Source organism: Anomaloglossus baeobatrachus, chromosome 4, assembly GCF_048569485.1.
Source record: "Anomaloglossus baeobatrachus isolate aAnoBae1 chromosome 4, aAnoBae1.hap1, whole genome shotgun sequence".
Taxonomy (NCBI): Eukaryota; Metazoa; Chordata; class Amphibia; order Anura; family Aromobatidae; genus Anomaloglossus; species Anomaloglossus baeobatrachus.
This window is the reverse complement of record NC_134356.1, coordinates 389,941,714-389,954,994: the sequence shown is the minus strand read 5'-3', so window position 1 is coordinate 389,954,994 and position 13,281 is coordinate 389,941,714. Positions and strand designations below refer to the sequence as shown.

Sequence of the window (13,281 nt, the reverse complement as noted above, 5' to 3'; positions counted from 1 at the left end):
ATCTTGGGTTATTAATAGAAAAGAACACAGAAGACAAAGAGAGAAAAAAGGAAGGGCTGCATCTTCCTGGTTTTCAATTAGATTAGCACATAGGCACCATTAACAGAAATCGTTTAATCCTTGGCACTGGAGGAGCCAAGACATTGGCTGGAAATCTTTTTATGTAATCTAAGTTACACACTTAAACTAATTTGCATTAGATTTTTTTTTTCCAGCACACCCGACAGATGCTTAAAGGGAATCTGTCACCAGGATTTTTACTTATAACCTGCGACCAACACCAGTACACCCTTATATACAGCATTCTAGAATTCTGTATATGTGTCAACACCAATCTGTATAACGTAAAAAAGACGTATATTATGCTCACCTGCAGGGCAGCTAGGTCCAATAGGCATTGCTGGTCTCGAGCCAGCACCTCGTCTATCCCATGCAGTCACTGTCCTCCTTGTCTGCTCCATGTGGATGACGCATTCCATGTCATCCTTCATTGCATTCCTGCACGTGCGCACTTTAATCTTCCCTGCTGAGAGCAGATCAAAGCATTGTATTGTGCATTCACGAGCGGTATTTTACCTTTCTCCGCACCTGCACATTACAGTACTTTGCTTTGCTCTCAGCAAGGCAGAACAAAGTGCGCACGTGGAAAAGCACAATGGAAGTCTATGTGTGGATAACGTAGGACGCATCATCTACATGGAACTATGAAGGAGAACAGCGATGGAAGGAAGAGAGGAGGCACCGGACTGAGACCAATGACGCCTATCGGACTTGACCGCCCTTTAGGTGAGAATAGTAAAAGGAATTTGGAGGTCAAGCCAACACTTCACACTTAAATCAATCCTGTGCAACTTTGTAGTGTGGCAGAACACATTACTCTGCTGAAAGAGCCTATGGCCATTAGGAAATTTCATTGCCAAGAAGAGGTGTGATTTTTCCCAGTACCATGAATGTGAGGACCCAATCCTAGGTTATTGTTAGTTATACCAAAATAAAATGTTAGGATCTATTTTTTCTTTAAATAAATCCAATATTATCTGTAAAGAGCTAAACATATATTATATTACTAGAAGGTGGCCCTATTCTAATGCATCGGGTATTCTAGAATTTATTCTGTAGTTAATGTATGATTTTTGTTATATATAGATGTTGTTGTGTGTAGTTGCCGAGTGTTTGTGTAGGGCGATGTAAATGTTCTGGGTGTTGTCTGGGTGTGGCGGTGTGTGAGAGCGGTGTTGTTTGTGTGTTGCGTTGTGTGTGTTGCGTTGTTTGTGGAGCGCTGTGTGTCTGCAGCGTTGTGTGTGTGTGGTGCTGTGTGTGTTGCGCGGTTTGTGTGGGTGTGTGTGTGTGGGTTGCGTGTGTGTGTTTTGGGGAGGTATGTTTTGTGCAGTGTGAGTGTGTTGCGCGGTGTGTGTATATTTGTGTGTGCCGCGGTGTTTGTGTGTTGGGTGTTGTGTGTGCGTGGCGTTGTCTGTGTGTGTGTGTCTGTGTAGGGCGGTGTTTGTGGTTCCCAGTGTGTGTGTGGTGTGTTGTGCGGTGTGTGTGTGGTGGTGTGTGTGTGTGTGTGTGTGTGTTTTGGGGGGAGCTGTGCACCCCCATCATGCGCCATCCCCCATGCTGCGCACCCCCCATCGTGCTCCATCCCCCATGCTGCGCACCCCCCATTGTGCTCCATCTCCCATGCTGCGCACCCCCATCGTGCTCCATCCCCCATGCTGCGCACCCCCATCATGCTCCATCCCCCATGCTGCACACCCCTATCGTGCTTCATCCCCCCATGCTGCGCACCCCCCGTCGTGCTTCATCCCTCCCATGCTGCGCACCTCCTGGGGTGGGGAGAGAGGAGTATAATAGGAGGAGTAGTCCTGGGGGGGAGAGAAGTATAATAGGAGTAGTAGTCCTGGGGAGAGAAGAGTATAATAGGAGGAGTAGTCCTGGGTGGTGAGGAGTATAATAGGAGGAGTAGTCCTGGGGGAAGAGGAGTATAATAGGAGGAGTAGTCTTGGGGCGTGAGGAGTATAATAGGAGGAGTAGTCCTAGGGGGAGAGGAGGATAATAGGAGGAGTAGTCCTAGGGGGAGAGGAGGATAATAGGAGGAGTAATCCTGGGGGGAAAGGAGTATAATAGGAGGAGTAGTCCTGGGGGAGAGGAGTATAATAGGAGGAGTAGTCCTGGGGGGTGAGGAGTATAATAGAAGGAGTAGTCCTGGGGGGAGAAGAGTATAATAGGAGGAGTAGTCCTGGGGGGAGAGGAGTCTAAATGAAGGAGTAGTTCTGGGGGGAGAGGAGTCTAATAGGAGGAGTAGTCCTGGGGGAGAGGAGTCTAATAGGAGGAGTAGTCCTGGGGGAGGTGTCTAATAGGAGGAGTAGTCCTGGGAGGAGGTGTCTAATAGGAGGAGTAGTCCTGGGGGGAGGTGTCTAATAGGTGGAGTAGTCCTGGGGGGAGGTGTATAGGTGCCCAATGTGTGCAGGGGGTGGTGTATAGGTGCCCAATGTGTGCGGGGGGCGGGGCCGAGTGGCCAATGTGTGTGGGGGACAGGGCCGAGCAGCCAACGTGTGCGGGGGGCCAGGGCCGAGCGGCCAAAGTGTGCGGGGGCGGGGCCGAGCGGCCAACATGTGCGTGGGGAGGGGCCGGACCGAGCGGCCAATGCGACGGTTGTCACTGTAATGACGTCATTTTGGAGCAAGACAGACAGACAGAATAAGGCAACTATATATATAGATATTATCACTTACAATGTGATATATGTTATATTCAGATCACATTATTTGTGCTGACGTAAGTTATTAAACATGTACTAGTTGATATCTCATACTCCTCTGTGTCTCCTCTTTACCAAGTATGGTCAGCAGATTGAGAAAGTATCTATTCCTTGTTTCCTCTGCATCGCTTCCATGTGCTGCAGTTACTGGCAGGATCAGAGTCCCGTCATAGCAACAGATGGGGAGTCTTGGCATCGGTCCCATCAGTCACATCTCTGGTCTCTCTGCTATGTGACATCACCCATGGAAAGGAAAATCTGCCTGGTCTGCCTCACGATAAGGATGGCAGGCATACCAACATGACTTTTTGACTAACCCTTACTACATCTGTCTTTGTAACCACACATTGGTCCCTCTTCAAAGAGAGAACCTAAATAAGTATTATGTGATGAACCCAAAACATTGATGAAGTGATGAACTCATTAGGTCGACAATGAGCATCCACAATTTTCTGGAAGTTATTACAATTTGTCCTGCACATTGCTTCTGCCATTGTCACATGTTTGCATATTTTACGGGAATTATATGCTTCTGTATACTAAAGAACAAAGCACTTAGTCAGCGTAATGTCTACCCGACCTAAAGACAATGTAATTAACCATATCTGGTCTTAGTTTATTTTCACTGTGCATTTAGCTTCAATTTTACAGTAATGAAAAAAGATAGAGGGTCAAAATAGTAATGGCTATCTAGATGAATGCAAACCTATATAGAGGGATAAAGCAAGGAAGAGCCTCGTGAAAGTAGAATGCTCTACTAAGAGATAAATAATTCATCAAGACTGAAACCAACATTTCTTGTCTGTTATGAAAAGGCCCCACAGGCTGGAATCAGATGGCTTTCTATACAGACACTGACTATATAACCCTATATAACCCTATAGTCAATGTCTGGAGAGATTAATCAAAAGAATCGGCGTGTTTTCTAAAGCGGACGCGATGACTCGGCCACGATACCACACCGCTACAATGACTCAGGGTAACGGTTTTGCAGACACGGAGATACGTTTTAAATTTAGAGCTATAGCAAAACTGCAAGACATGTAGTGTAGCTCCAAACAACACTATTATCATGTAATGGAGTCAGCTCATATGGGATTTTAAGTTCCCTTTAACATGTAAAAGTGTCTAGGGCAGGATCTACACAGGAGGCCTTCACTGTTAGTTTCCTTCCCTAGTTAAATGTATTTTTTTTTTAATTTTGAAGATTTTTTGTATTTTTTTTTTCATATTTTAAAAATCCTGAACTATTGCAATTTTCTCACCGGCCACCAAACTCAATATTGGGATGATAACTGTTATTCTGTAGAGATCACTTTTCAGTAGCCAGTTCATTTTCATACCAGGTAAGATAACAATATCAGACATTACATCTGTTTTCAGTAGATGTCACGGGATGCACGGTTTACAATAGGAGATGATCACAGCTCACCTCCCCCCTCACCCTGCACAATAACGTTAGCCTAGATTAGAGCATGCATAGAAAACTCTCCTTGATCCTGTCTATCAGCTTGTGGGGACAACATGGGTTTATCTGTGCCAATTTCTATGAGGGTGCAAAAGTTCATCCACCTTCCCCACTTTCAAATAAGCCAAGACTCCTCTGCACTGAGCCACTTCTTGGTGTGGTACTGTCGCGGGCGGGGAGGGAGCCGTCGCTGCTGCGCTCTTGCTGGTGCTCGGGTCCGGCGCTACTGCAGCCTGCTGCTTGCTGCTCGGTGGCTCGAGCAGTGGGCCGGATCCGGGGACTCGAGCGGCGCTCCTCGCCCGTGAGTGAAAGGGGATAGTTTTTGGGGTTTGGGAAGTCGGTCCGTGACACCACCCACGGTTTGTGGTGAGGTTGGGACACCACCGCTGCTCTGGACGGGGATCCCGGGAGCGATGACAGGGAGCAGCCGAGATGTTTCTCTCCCCTCCGTGGGTAGGTGGGATTTGGGTGGTCCCGGGGCCCGTTGAGGTGACTGGAATGTGGATGGCAGGGTTTGGTGAGGTGCAGGGTCGCGGGGGCAGCGCGGTGCCAGACAGCACTGTGGTACTCACTCAGCCAATAACGTACACGGAGTCTCTGGTAAAACAAACGGCCGGATGGACGGGTCCCGCAGCCGGCTGCAGTGGTCACTCCCGGTAGGTTGGCGGTGGCTGCCTTTCCCTGCACCTGTAGTGTGTTTTCGGCCCCCGATGGCTTCCCACCGGTAACCCGCTCCCCAGCTTTGATAGGCGCCGGAGGAGCTCCTTTTGCCCGCAGGCTCTGGCCCTGGGTATTGTAGCCTTGGCGGTGACTGTATTTCCCTTCACGGTTTGGACGGTTGCCTTCAATCGGGTCTTTGCTGCTGGGAAACCCCGGAGGTTCCCGTCGCTAACGGATTTGACCGGTTTAACGGCGACTCCAAGCCTGGTCGGGGTCCGTAGGCCCTGCTGAATGGTGCTGGCTTCTCTTCGCTCCCCGGTTCGGTACCGGCGGGCTACCGCCCGACCCCGGTCCTACAGTTCCGCGTCGATCGGCCTCTCCTGCAGACGGCCACCACCGTCTGCCAACCTTGCTTTATGTGCCCGGGCCACGTACCCGGACACGGTCAGACTGCTCCTCACTTGCCACTTCATTCCTGCTCCTTCACTCTCCCTAACTGCACTCTAGCTCTGCCCAAGCTTAAGTAACTTCCTTTCTCGCCTCCAGGACTGTGAACTCCTCAGTGGGTGGGGCCAACCGCCTGGCTCCACCCCACCTGGTGTGGACATCAGTCCCTGGAGGGAGGCAACAAGGATTTATGTGTGACTGATGTGCCTTACCGGGGTGTGGGGTGTGTTGTTGCAGTACCTGTGATGACCTGGCTTTTCCATGGTGCCACAGTACCACTTTGCCATTAGTGCCTGACTGGTGGCCAGCAAGAGGGCAAAGCTCTCAGTATAGAGAACTTACCTTTGTCACCTCAGTTCCTGCATATGCAGAGTGCACCAGGACATTACAAACTCCCCTCTCGTACTGCGCTCAGCATAAGCAGTCAATATATTAACTCATGCTCTCCCGTGGCGTTCTAACTCTCCACTTCCTATTTTGAGGGGAGAGACAGGTACCTATGTGTAGAACTGTCCTAATTTTAAACAGAGTTAACATTTTTTATATGCTAAGGTTAGGTAATGGCTTTCATTAGGAGCAGGGTTTGGGGTTCAAGCTAAGGCTAAGTCTAGGGTTAGAGTTAGGCCTAAAGGCCCCGTCACACGCAGCGATATCGCTAGTGAGCGTATTTGCCCCCGTCATTTGTGCGTCAAGGGCAAATCGCTGCCCATGGCGCACAATATCATTCGGAGCTGTCACACGGACTTACCAGCCTAGAGATGTCGCTGTTGCCGGCGAACCACCTCCTTTCTAAGGGGGTGGTTCGTGCGGCGTCACAGCGTCGTCACTAAGCGGCCGCCCAATAAAAGCGGAGGGGCGGAGATGAGCGGGCTGAACATCCCGCCCACCTCCTTCCTTCCTCATTGCCGGCGGCCAGAGGTAAGCTGTAGTTCGTCATTCCCGAGGTGTCACACGTAGCGATGTGTGTTGCTGTCAGGGCCGGGAAGGCTGGTAGGCCCAGGAGGTGGATCCACTGGACCTTGCACCCCACCGGAGGGAAGGGTACACGGCAGCCGGAGCACTGGGGTGGCAGGGACAAGTATAAGCAGGTCACCAGAGTCACAGAGTTCTTTAGGACAGTAAAGTAAACAGGCACAGGTACCAGGGAGCAAGGACAATAAGTCAGCAGGACATGGCACCAGGAGACCTGAGCACCTAGCTCATAAGACTATGCTACAAGACATGTTGATCAGGCCCCGCCCACATGGAAAGGCAAGTCTTATATACCCAGCACAGCCCTATGTCATTTCCTGCTTCAGGTGTGCTGGGCCTATAAGACCAGGAGAGTGGGCGCGGCCTGGTCCTATACAGAACCATGTGGCTAAGACTCAGAGTCAGACTCCTGAGACCAGGAACAGGACTCAGGGGAGCAAGAGCGGGAGCGGCAGCCATGACTGGTGGACACATGGACTGGATCAGTGGGTAAGGAGTGGTGCTGGGACACGGGGAGCGTGACAGTACCCCCCCCTCTATGCCCCCCCCTTCCGTGCACAGTACGCCAGGGGCACCCCGGATCGAGTCACCGGACCAGGACCCAACGCAAATGCGGGGAAGGACCGCTGACCCCTTACCGCCTTCTTGGCCGCACGACGCTTAGCCGATCTACCAGCAGTGGCAACGGGGGCAACAGGAAGCGGGGGGAAGACAGAAGCAGGACTGGGGTCGTGGACGACCGGACCGGGCGTCTCGGACCGGGTACAGGACAGTGTCTCATCCTCGGTAGCCGGTGGCATCAAAGTCTCAATTGTCAGGGACGGTGGAACGACGCTGGAGTGCGTCGTCTCCTCTGGTTCCGGTGGCACCACAGGCACAAGTGACAGGAGTTGTGGTACGGCACTGGACTGCGTCGTCACCTCTTCAGGGGTCAGTGGTTCCAACGGTTCAGGTGACAGGGACTGAGGAACAGGCTGTAGGCAGTGGTCATGACACAAGGGTCCCCAGTGGGAAATAGCGCCAGAGCGCCAACTAATGGCAGGGTCATGGAGTTGAAGCCAGGGCAGACCCAGCAGGAGCTCAGGAGCCATTCTTGGGATGACATAGAAGGCTATAGTCTCGGTATGCGAAGCGCCAACCTGGAGGTTCATGGGTTCGGTGGTAAACCGGACAGGTTTGTAGAGCGGTTTTCCGTCCACTGAGGCGAACCAGAGAGGCTTCTTCAGCGGGGTGACAGGGACCTGGTATTTGTCTACCGTGGCCTGGTGAATAAAGTTGCCTGCTGCCCTGGAATCGATGTGGGCCTCAGCTGAAAACTGGGTCCCCTCTGTCGTCACCCGGACAGTCTGTTTAACTGGAACCAAAGGGATTTCGGTGGCAAGGGTGGCGGTTCCCACCATCCCTTGGACCTGGGGTCTACCTGGTTTCTCCGGGCAAGAACGGAGCATATGTGAACCGTCTCCGCAATAGAAGCACAGGTCCCGGGCGAGCCGTTCTGCACGGCGTTGCTTGGCTTGGGTCAGACGGTCTACTTGCATGGGTTCTGGCGATAAGTCACGGAAAGGCAGGGACGAGGGAGCGGTAGGTCTCTGGGGGGGCAAGGCATGGCAAGGTGGTCGCTTCTCCCGGACTCTCTCTTTGGTACGCTCCTGAAAGCGGAGGTAAATCCGAGTGGCCAGGGAAACCAAAGCGTCCAAGGTTCGTGGAACGTCACGGCCAGCTAGTTCGTCTTTGATGCGGCCAGATAGACCCTCCCAAAAGGCCGCCGTTAAGGCCTCATTGTTCCAGCCCAGCTCCGAAGCGAGCGTGCGGAACCGTATGGCATACTGGCCGACTGTTTGGGTCCCTTGGCGTAGCCGGAGGAGCGTAGAGGTCACTGCGGTAGTTCGTCCGGGTTCGTCGAAGGTGCCCCTGAAGGCTTGTAGGAACTCCTGGATGTCGGTGATCATCGGGTCCTCATTCTCACACAGGGGGTTAATCCAGGCCAGGGCTTCACCTTCCAGGTGTGACATCAGGAGCGCCACCTTGGCCTGGTCTGAGGCAAACAAGTGCGGGAGCAACTGGAAGTGCAGGGAGCACTGGTTCAGGAAACCGCGGCAGGACTTGGGATCCCCTGCATAGCGAGGCGGAGCAGCAAGGCGAAGTTGCGAGGCCGTGGAGGAAACTGGTTCAGACCTGGAGACTGGTTGCTGCGTGGACTCAGACGAGGCGGCGGTCTGCAGCGTATATAACCGGTGGTCCACGGACGCCAGGAATTTCAGCATCCGGTTCAGGGTTTCACGCTGTTGTGCCAGCTCCTGGCGCAGCTCAGCCAGCTCGGATGTTTGCGCTCCAGCGGGATCCATGGCCTGATCAAACTGTCAGGGCCGGGAAGGCTGGTAGGCCCAGGAGGTGGATCCACTGGACCTTGCACCCCACCGGAGGGCAGGGTACACAGCAGCCGGAGCACTGGCGTGGCAGGGACAAGTATAAGCAGGTCACCAGAGTCACAGAGTTCTTTAGGACAGTAAAGTAAACAGGCACAGGTACCAGGGAGCAAGGACAATAAGTCAGTAGGACACGGCACCAGGGAACCTGAGCACCTAGCTCATAAGACTATGCTACTAGACACGTTGATCAGGCCCCACCCACATGGAAAGGCAAGTCTTATATACCCAGCACAGCCCTATGTCATTTCCTGCTTCAGGTGTGCTGGGCCTATAAGACCAGGAGAGTGGGCGCGGCCTGGTCCTATACAGAACCATGTGGCTAAGACTCAGAGTCAGACTCCTGAGACCAGGAACAGGACTCAAGGGAGCAAGAGCGGGAGTGGCAGCCATGACTGGTGGACACATGGACTGGATCAGTGGGTAAGGAGTGGTGCTGGGACACGGGGAGCGTGACAGTTGCCTCGGGAACGACGAACAACCTGCGACCTCAACAATCAACGATTTTTTAAAAACGAACAACGTGTCAACGATGGATGATTTGGTGAGCATTTTCCATCGTTAATGGTCGCTCGTTGGTGTCACATGGAACGACGTCGCTAATGATGCCGGATGTGCGTCACGGAATCCGTGACCCCGGCAATATATCTTTAGATACGTCGTTGCGTGTGATGGGTCCTTAAGTTCATCAAATAGTTTTCTACATAAAATGAAATAAAAAAAAGATTTATAACAATGTAATAATAAGTAATAATAATAAGATAACTTTTTATTTTTAAAGTATTATGTCAGATTTCAGCAAAAAAATTACAAAACCTAAATGATCAAAGGGCAAAAGACAATCTACATCAATATGCTCTTGAAGTACATGTGCCTAAGCTCTAAAAATGAAGCTTACAACCATTTCCTATAATGTAGATAAAATAATAAAAAAAAATAAAAGTTCAGCCTGGGGGTAGTGCAGAGGAAATGTATACACAGTGTGAACATGCATAATATCTCACAATGAATTGAAGATATTTACTGACAGTGTGGAGTGCTCTCACTAGTCCGTTATGCCTGTCCCGGATGGTAGGTATTTTGCTCCACCGTGACGAATCAGCGTTCTGTAGTGTAACAGGTTTACCTCACTGGCAGAAAAAGGAAAACCCATGCTGGGTCTGCTCTACCGTTGAAGAATTCTATAAGGTAGATCCAGGACACACCAATGGATACAATCCAGTTTTATTTTAATGTGTTTCGAAGCTGTCCATGTTCTTCTTCAGGAGAAGAACCATCATGCAGCAATAGAAATATACAGTACATACAGTTTATATGTAAAGGCTTGCCATTTAAATTAGAGCGTCAAAAACGCACGACATGTCAAAGTTCATCATCAGATCATGTAAAAAAAAACTAATTTTTTTTTTTTTACTTTTTACATATTAAATTACAAAAGAAGAAAAAATAAGAATTTTTCACCTCATGAAGAAAAGACAGCGAAACGCGCATGCAGAGGTGGCCAGTGTCTACCTTTTGCTCTAGGTAAATATACTCATTTCAATCCATATTTATTCACATCAGCACTCATTTATAGCACTATTATCTGTAACAGCTACTGATCCCTATTTTGATCTGCAGATTGTGCTACAATATACTGTATATTTGATACATTTGATACATCTAAATGTGGTGCTCCTTGAACTTTTCTTTGCAGCTACTCCTGAGTTATATTAGGATTACACTGCAGGTGCTCCTTATGATTTGTATTGCATTTACATTTTACTGATTGATTTGAATATCATGCTACATATACCCTGATGAATTGCATTGCATTTGCACCTTATTAATCTTCAATTGAGGATTACCTTGCAGACTTTGACAACGTAAACCCTGCGTTTGACAAAAAAATGAAGCCACAGCGCATACATTTTGAATGCGTTTTGGATGCATTTATAGTGCGCTCCCATGGCAATTCAGCTCTGGTACATCCCTGTTCTGTTACAGCAGCACAATAGAGCATGACTCGCCGCTGACAGCAAACAGAGACAGAGCTGCACAATGAGAATGAACTCTGGTGAACCTCTGACGTAAGTGCCGCAATGCAGGCAGTAGTTCGGGGCCCACAGCTGTGACATCAGAGGATCACCCGAGCTCATCGTCATAACGCGGCACTGTCTTTGGGTTGCGGCCTGATTTGCGGTCACAGGTAAAGGACTCACCTGTGACTGCAATTCACCTGAGTGAGGACACTGCTGATCACGCAGCTCACTTCAGTCTCTCGGGTGATTTGCTGTCACAGGTGGAGGACTCCAGATGTGGCCGCGGGTAACCTGAGTGATTTCACCGCTGATAGTGCGACTCACTTGAGTTGCTGCGTGGAGCTCATAGCGAGTGGTCGTGCTCTATGGCCACTCACTGTGAGTGTCAGATGTAGCAGTGCTGGAAGTGTCGTGGAACCTCGTGTGGATTACGTTAGATCTGGAGGGTTGTGTTGGGGGTTAATAAAATGGTGAAAGAGGGTGTTTTTTTTGTTTTATTTCAAATAAAGGATATTTTGGTTTTATGAGCTTCCATTAACTCCTTATTACCCCAATTGCCAATGCACCAGGGCATTCGGGATGAGCCGGGTAAAGTCCCGGGACTGTCACATCTAATGGATGCGCCAATTCCGGGCGGCTAATGGCTGATATTTTTAGGCTGGGGGCTCCCAATAACATGGGTCTCCCCAGTCTAAGAATACCAACCCTCAGCTCTGTGGCTTTATCTTGACTGGGTATCAAAATTGGTGGGGACTGCACGCCGTTTTTTTAAAATTATTTATTTATTTATTGTACTGCACGATAAAACCCGCCAATTGGTTGCAGTCTGATAGCTGTCACTCAGCGTGGGGGCGTGTCTGACGTCAACCAATCATAGGTGCCAGTGGGCAGGGGAAGCAGTGAATATGAGATGAGCCTTTTGAGCAGCCGGCACTTTCAGAAGCAGGAGAGGCCGCGGGAGCAGTGTGACAGCCGCGCCGGTGATCGGTAAGTATGAAGGAGAGAGGGAGAGAGGGGGGGAGAGGGGGAGAATGACAGAGAGAGAGGCCTGCGTTTTTGTTGACAAGAACGGATCCAAAATGCAACCAAAATGCAGTGCAAACGCACAGATAAACATTTTGGTTGCGTTTTGACACACCTCATTCATTTCAATGGGTGGAAAATGTTCACAAAATGCAATGAAAAAGTGACATACTGCTTTTTTTTTAGGCAACGATTTTGACAAATATTTGTTAAACAAACGCTGCCTAAAAAAAAGCAACGTGCGGATGGAATTCTAACTTCTCATAGACTTTGCTGGGGAAGCAAAACACATGCAATTTGTCATTGACATACTGCAGTGTAAAACGCCACCAAAACGCAGGAAAAAACGCAACGTGTGTACATGGCCTAAATCTGCTTCATATCTTTAAGGATAAAATAAGCAACGTGTGCATGAGACTTCAGGTATCGCTTTCACTTTGCAGGTTCTAGGAAATCCTTCAGATTTTGTGACAAAACTGCACAGAAAAAAACACAACAAAAAGGCAACATGTGCACAGACCCTAAATCTATCACTGACAAAGAATAATGCAAAACTTCTTTACAAAGGACTCTGCTTCTTTGGCTTATAAAGCAAATATATAATATAGCTATAATCCATAATGACCGCGCCGTATTAATTCTCAGACAATATGGAGGCAAGAAGGAGATAAAGACAGAAAAGAAAATGCTGCTTATCGAAAACAAATGTACGCCACTCAACAAACCTTGGAAAGCATCAATAACGCTATCAACTTACAAAGGGGAGATATTGACGCGTGCAGTTACCCTGACATACATCATTCTCTATCGATTTACCATGGTATACTTTGCAGTTTTAATGCTTCATATTACTAACTCCCTCCAATGTTGTATAAATCGCTGTGGTTACAGATGCTATTAATATAATTATTACTACAAATGTACTGTACATTTTAATTAGATACATTTGATATTATCACAGTGAGCTACTGTATGACATGCTTTACAGCATATTGATTTGGGTTTGTAACGTGCTCAAAAATGTAATACAAAGGAAGTGTAGAAGTAGTTACGGAAATGAAGCTTGGAACAATGTTTCAGGGCTGACCGGCGCTGCGAGCAGCAGTAGACCCAGGGTGACCTCCTTTCCTGATGTCGCTCCGAGCTTTTATTTGCATGTTCACAGCTGTGGCAGATTATCCAGCATCCTCCAGGCTGCACATGAACATAACCACAAGACTGTTTCCCACAAACCTACTGCTTCATTTTCCGTCATTGTGTCAATAATAACGTAAAAGCCTTTTTCTCATCCTTTCTGAATTGTTACACATGAATTAGTTCATTTCTTAAAGCAATAATAAATTTAGTCTTCAGTGTAATGCATCACTTCTCAGGAATACATGCTGAAATATTTACTTGTTTTATACATATTTACACTTAATATATAGATACTTGTACAATTGATACTAGATATACTTATCTATATAGATATTTGTACAATATTGCATCATTTAAAGAGAACAT

General features: G+C 48.7%; 1 protein-coding gene across 2 annotated transcripts in view; it reads right to left on the bottom strand.

Annotated features, from left to right (window-relative positions):
* Nucleotides 1-12,849, bottom strand: part of FAM107B (family with sequence similarity 107 member B) — a 156,733-nt gene extending 143,884 nt beyond the window's left edge. Inside the window, exon 1 of one of the 2 annotated variants that reach the window (XM_075345247.1) lies at nt 12,831-12,849. The gene's annotated coding sequence lies outside the window, so the exon portion shown is untranslated. Of the gene's footprint in view, nt 1-370; nt 392-12,830 lie in introns of those variants that run through there. The other variant, XM_075345245.1, reaches the window with a different exon arrangement.
* Between the last annotated feature and the right edge of the window lie 432 nt (nt 12,850-13,281).